At 46.7% G+C, this 6,729-nt stretch overlaps 1 long non-coding RNA gene and 1 pseudogene across 1 annotated transcript; one reads left to right on the top strand and one right to left on the bottom strand.

Moving 5' to 3' along the window:
* Positions 1-421: 421 nt before the first annotated feature.
* Positions 422-482, bottom strand: LOC145719894 (U4 spliceosomal RNA; annotated as a pseudogene).
* Positions 483-1,335: 853 nt separating this feature from the next.
* LOC145719893 (uncharacterized) lies at positions 1,336-6,414 on the top strand. The gene is made up of 3 exons (XR_014142666.1): positions 1,336-1,952; positions 3,180-3,272; positions 4,401-6,414. It is a non-coding gene; the product is annotated as an uncharacterized LOC145719893 (long non-coding RNA).
* Positions 6,415-6,729: the final 315 nt, after the last annotated feature.

Consider the following 6,729-nt stretch of genomic DNA (forward strand, 5'->3'; position numbering starts at 1 on the left):
AGAATAAAATAAATAAATAAATAAATAAATAAATCCTATATCTTATTTAAATAACCATATTTAAAGATTTACAATAGAGAGGCTTTCAAACAGGGAAAGAATCATCTCCAGATGAATTTTTGTCTCTCTGGGCATACTTGCTTCCTTTGCTTTTCCTTTTTGAAGGCTCCAGATTTCCATAGTGTCCAACACTCACCTGGGCTAGATTTTGAGATAGGGATAGAATAACGTAGGTGTGCACAGAAGTGAGAACAGAGATCTAAGACCCTACATTTTGAAGGTTTGAGGAAGGGAGGGGCTTCTTCTGAGGATTCCAGCTGGAGGTTCTTAGGGTTTCTGTGCCGCCTTCAGGTCAGTTTGCCGGGATGGACCTGGGGTGGGAAATGTAATTCTGGTGCTAAGGAACAACCTGAGAGCAAACATTCTATTAGCAATAATCGCGCCTCGGATAAACCTCATTGGCTACGATACTGCGGAAAGCTGAGAGCAAACATTCTAAACAATGGAACATACCAGGATAGTACAGGGCCTGAGTTTTCTATGATATTTTCAAGTTTATTGTTTATAAAATGGTTTTGTAAGACATATCCTTGAGGGAAAGTTGCCAAAGAAGTTCTTTGACACTTGACCTTCAATAATCAGGTAGAAAAGCAAGCTCCCTTAAAGCCATTCAAAGGTAAGCCTGAGGTCAACTGGCAGGATACCTGGCGGCTGGAAGCAGGGGTTCTCATTCTTAGGGCCGTGGAAAATGTATTCAATACTGAGTCTGCGTGCATAAACATTTCTCCGGGAAGAGGGTCCTGGGCTGTCATCAGCCTCTCACAGAAGTCAAGGGACCCCAAAATGTGCAGAACCCCTGCCCGACACCATCTCTTCAGGGTCCCGGGGGAGTAAACCCAGAAGGGTCGGGAAAGACCCGCAGCTTGGCAGCACGACCTCCGCTTTCAGAGGGCGCGGGGAAAGCCGGGCTCTAGGAGATGCTGCTTTGCCCTTACCGGTTCCCTGGGGTCTATACTGCACAAGGGATGCCCGGTCCCTCCTGCAGTTGGGGGTTCAAGACCTGCTTCCCCGACGCCCGCCTCCCAGTGGGCTCCAGCCCGGGGTGTGGCAGGCTCGAATCTGCTCCCAGGCCCAGCGCGAAGGCTGCAGCGGGTAACGAGCTGTGGTTCCAGCGGCTCGCATCCCATTTCCCCGCCTGGGCCAGTTCCTGGAGGGACTGGCCTCGACCGCGGCGCCGCGCCCCGGGGCGCGCGCGCACTCATTTTCCTGGCGGAGGGAGCGGGCTACGGAGGGCGCTGCGTCCTACAAGACGTGCTGACGTCGCGGAGGGCCGGCAGTCGGCTCGGGAGCGGCCGGCGCGCGCGTGTGCGTTGGGCGCAGCTGCGAGGCGGGGAGGCGCGCGGGGACGGTGGTTGTGCTGGTCCTAGGGCGGCGGCCGTCACCGCAGCAGCACCCCGGGCTGAGGGGGCCGTCGCGGCGGGACGAGCTGGGGATGGGGAGGACCGGGCCCCGCACCTCTCCCGGACGCGTGTGCGGCTCCGGGGGCGCACAGTGACGGCTGCGGCGCCCCTAGCCGGGCAGCGCTGAGGCCGCTTCGCCAAGGGAGCCTTCGGCCGGCGGCGGGCCGGGCCATGAGGAGCGGCCGGGGCCGGGCCAGGCCTCGCTGACCCCCGGCCCCGCGCGGAGGCCTCCCCCGTTTCCGCTCCGGCCTCTCGGCATGAGCGTCCGCCCGGGCCGGGGGCCGCGGCTGCCCCAGTGCGGCGGCCCGCGGGCGGGCTCCGGGCCGGCGGGCCCGCGGTGCTGAGCCCGGCCCGCGTCGCTGCGCTGCCCGCCCGCCCGCTGTATGCCCCGGGGGCGCGGCCATGGAGGTGGTGGGCGACTTCGAGTACAGCAAGAGGGACCTCGTGGGACACGGGGCCTTCGCCGTGGTCTTCCGGGGGCGGCACCGCCAGGTGAGCCCCGCCGGCCGGGGCGAGGCCGGGGTCTGTGGGCCGCCCTCCCGTCCGCGCGGCGGCGGCCGGACTGGGTGGTCTTGAAACTTGGCGACGCCGCGGGCGCAGAGGCCCCCCCTGGGTTGGCTCGCCGCCCTGAGGCCTGCCATTGTGCGCGCTGTCAGTGTCGCGGGGTTTGTTTTGGTCGGGCGAGGACTGTTTTGAGGCCGAAGCCGCTAGGCAGCGCTCCACCTACCGACGGGCCGCTCGGCCTCTGATTTCCTCCTCGCAGAGCGCCTGGTGACCAGAGTGCGCTTAGGGGCTCGCTCGCCCGCCGGGACGTGCCTTTCCACCTGAATGTGCCCAGGATCCGAGTCCGAAAGGACCGCACGGTCCCTGCCCAGCCCTGGCCCCGGACGTGGACGCATCTGAGGTTTTTCCGCGCCCTGGGCTGCCAAGGCTTGTCCCTTTTGAGGTCGATAACTGCAGACCCAGCGGAAAACGGGCTGGTTTCCCGTTAGCCCGAGACTTTCTCAAACTCGGGGTGGGGGGGGGGTGGGGGGTATCACATTTCCCAGCATTGGTTCCTCAACACGCGGACGAGCCCCGTACCACCTTGCCTTTCTGGGGTTAGATAGGCGGGTGGGAAAGAGGGTTGGACGCTTCATTTTTCACTCCAAGTAAACATGAATGCTGGTTCAAAAATGTTTCAAAGCTCTTGCTCTTCCGCAAATTGGGTCCCACGAGGTTGTCGAATCTAAAGAATTTGGAAGAGCACCTAGGGAGTGGAAATGATCAAACGGGTTTTGGTAGTCCTGGTTGTTGGCAAGGGGCCTGTTAAAAGTGGGCTGGTTTTGTTGCTTATCAGAGTAATAAAAACTACTTTATTATGGGAATAACTGGAAACTCGACAAAAAGTGATTAAAACAGGGCCAAATCTCGCCAAGCTATCAAATACCACCTTCCAGTTTATTATCCGCATTTCTCCATAACTTTAAAGTGGTTGTAAATTTTGTCCTTTGTTTCATTTCATGCTAGTTACTATGTGGTCTTCGTATTTATTATTTTTAGTGGCTGTCTTGTAGGACATTAGCTTGTAATTTATGAAATCATTTTCCTATTGTTGGAGATTCAGATTCTTTTCCATTTTCCCCCCAGTGTTTATGAATTTGCTAAAAACACCTTTGTGCTTATAGATTATGTTTCTATAAAATAATTTCCCGGAGTAACACTGTTTTTCCTTTTCAGAAAACTGATTGGGAGGTAGCTATTAAAAGTATTAATAAAAAGAACTTGTCAAAATCACAAATACTGCTTGGGAAGGAAATTAAGATCTTAAAGGTATGTTTCTTTATGTGATATTTCATACTGGGTTAAAACTTACTTTAAATAAATGCATGATGACATCTTTTGTAATTTTGGTCCCTGGAGCCAAGTTTGAGAATTTTCACCTGTTGCTCTCATTTTTGCATGCTCAGTTTTTTGAGACATTTGAGTACTCGGAAGCTATTTTTAAGAATAGGTGTTTGTGGCTCGTGGGCTTAGAGGGATTCTGTGAAGACTGATTTTAGCTTCTAATTTCTTCTTTTCCTTGGTTATTGTGTTACTGTTTGAGAAGAGGCACACCCTTCTTATCCATTATTTAGCTCTTCTCTTGATCCCTTTCAGGTGACACTTAAGTATTTGGGGGGGACTAGGGGCAGATGGAACCTCTCTTCCTTGTAAATGGAAAACAAATTATTTACCTTGGAAGTGGTCTTTTTAGATCACTCACAAGCAGTGTTACCCAAGTGAGGTCCTTTGGGGAAAAAATGGTTGCCTAGTCAAATGCGTATGGAAAATCCTGTTTATTGCATACTTCTTGGAGAGTCGCAAAGCCCTTTGCTCGGCAAAGAAAAATCTGAAAAATTGCGCAATGAAGAAACTGGCTTAGGTGTATTTAACTCAGTGTTCCCCAAGCTAATGTGAACGTAGAGCTCTCACCTCACACCAGCTTTCATCGAAACTACTTCTCTGTGGAGAGCTCTTTGGTAAGAATTACAGCTCTTTGAGCTAAGAATTATGCTTCGTTTTCTTTCAGGCAAATAACGTGCTCTTTAAAAGCACTTTGGAATTTCATGCCTTTATTGCTGTTAGAACTGTATATTGAATTTGAAAAGACTCCCAGAGAGTCTGTGGTCATACTAACTGTGACATTTATTTTGTAAATGAGAGTACTCACCTTGTTAAGAGTCTAAAAAATGATCCTGGTGAAAAAACATTTAGGGCTCAGGTAAAGTTTGATCAGGCACATTTCCTCTTATTCTTTTGTAGATTGAATTGTTCTAATCTAGTAGTGGAAGTGTAGTATATAGAAAGAGTATATAGTACGTGTATGTGGGTGTATACTTAAGTTAATATTTATTTGCATGTTGAAATATATTTATTAGAGCGATCACAAATATTTTAAATTCTCAATTTCCTTAACAGGAACTTCAGCATGAAAATATTGTAGCACTCTATGATGTTCAGGTACCTTATTATTAATATTATTTTTTAATTTGCATGTCAGTAAGGAACTCTGCTATTTCATACAAATTTAAGTGAATTGTAATAGAAATAGAAAATTGCCTTGTTCTTGTTGGAAAGGTGTATAGTTTGAGTTACATGTTTATTAATAAAAAATTGCTTAAAGTAGGGGCGCCTGGGTGGCTCAGTCGGTTAAGCATCTGCCTTCGGCTCAGGTCATGATCCCAGGGTCCTGGGATCGAGCCCCATGTTGGGCTCCCTGCTCAGCAGAGGAGTCTGCTTCTCCCTGTTCCTCTCCCTCTGCCCCTGCTCATGTATTCTCTCTCGCTCACTCTCTCAAATAAAATCTTTAAAAAAAATTGTTTAAAGTAGCATAGAGGGATGGGGGAAATAATGTGCTGCGTGAGTACAGTTATAGTTATACTAGAGGAGTAGTGTTATTTTAGGTCAAGTAGAGGAATATTGATGCCAGATCTAGCATTTCTTTTTTTTTTTTTTTTTTCCTAGCGTTTCTGTCGTAAATGTAGAAAGGACTGTTGTGGGCTATTAAAAAATCCGAGCTTTTTTCTTACTGCAAAAGTAACATTTGCTAATTGTAGATGTATTAGAAAAAAATAAAAACAAAGAAAGCATGCATATTCATCACACTGATACCGCTGTGATTATTACCATGGCATACAGTAGAGTTGAATTTTATTTGGAGGTGGGAAGGCAAGGTTCTGAAGTTCTCTTCTAAGGCAACATTTCTCCTTGGAAGTCCTTTTAAAAAGCCTGATTTTGGAGAAAATTAGTATGGGGGGGGCAGAGCACGAGAGTAAGTAGTTGGCTTATATTTAGGGGCAATATTGTGTTTTAAATTCTAGAACCACTCTTTTGTCTAGTGTGGTATCCACTGCGTGAGAGCCACAGTGATCTGAGATCTAAGGAGGGGGCAGCAGACTCAGCTTCTCCCTAGATTCTCACTCCAAAGCAGACTAGGGTGCATGATTTATGGTATTTCCTTCTTTTGTTTTTCTTAGTCTGGACAGTTGAATTCCAGTAAAGTAAATGGACATGTTGCGTAAGTCTGCTGTATGTGTTTCTAGCTAAAACCTTTTTTTTTTTTTAGGATTTTATTTATTTATTTGACAGAGACACAGTGAGAGAGGGAACACAAGCAGGGGGAGTGGGAGAGGGAGAAGCAGACTTCCCACAGAGCAGGGAGCCCAATGCAGGGCGATGAGGGGCTCGATCCCAGGACCCTGGAATCATGATCCGAACCAAAGGTAGATGCTTAATGACTGAGCCACCCAGGCGCCCCGCTAAAATCTTTTCTGTTCACACTTCCGTTACTCGAATTCATGTATAAGGTTTTGAGTGGCTCCATGTGCCAGGCATTGTTCTAAGGGCTAGGAATAAAGCAGTGAGTAAAACAAAGTCCTTGCTTTCAGTGTGCTTAATTTTAGTGGGGTGAGACAAAATGGACTGTTCTTCTTGTGCTTCTTTTTTGTATGTAGTGATTTTTCATGTAGTCATATCATACTACAAAGTATTTAACTCAACCCACATTACAAGATGTTTCATTTTTTTCCATTATAGAAAAGTGCTATGAGGATAATATATAAATTCTGAACATAGCTTGGATTATTTTCATTCAATTTCTAGCATTGGAATTACGAGGGCAAATAAATAGCACACACAGTTTTAAAGTTTTTGATTGTAGAGTGTCATTGCTCTCCCCAAAAATTGCAATTTAAATTTCATGTGCAGACTATGTGAGTGCTGTGGGGTGTATTTTGTTACCTGTTTAAATGGGTGTAACTCATTCCTTCATCCAAGAAATTCAAAGCAGCATAGAAAGAAAGGGGAAAAAACTTTAAAGTCAAAACTAAACTTATCTCACCATCCCTGGCTGAAATGTTGATTCTCCTCAGAGCTGTTTGTGTAGTTTGTCTTAGTCTCTGGAGACAGAGGGCACCAAGTGGTACAAGTCAGTGCCTGGTACAAAAATTGTTAAATAATATTAACTATTAATTTCCCATTTTTTGAGAAGCACAGAAAACCCTGTCAATTGCAGAGTAGATTTTGCTTTCAGAAAACAGAAAGTATACTTAGATTTCATTTTATTAGAAAAATATTTTTAAGTACTAGCTTTGGTTGTAGAGTGAGATATTTAGGAGGAACATGTGCTCAAAAACCGGAATTATCAAACAATCAAGAATTTCAAGGTGACTGCATTAAAATGTTTATATTTTGTGCATTGTGTACTACTGGAAATACATAAATTTAAGAGATACCAGTCAAATAAATA

The sequence above is a fragment of the Leptonychotes weddellii genome, unplaced genomic scaffold (assembly GCF_054177405.1).
Source record: "Leptonychotes weddellii isolate Sample4059 unplaced genomic scaffold, ASM5417740v2 HiC_scaffold_8071, whole genome shotgun sequence".
Taxonomy (NCBI): domain Eukaryota; kingdom Metazoa; phylum Chordata; class Mammalia; order Carnivora; family Phocidae; genus Leptonychotes; species Leptonychotes weddellii.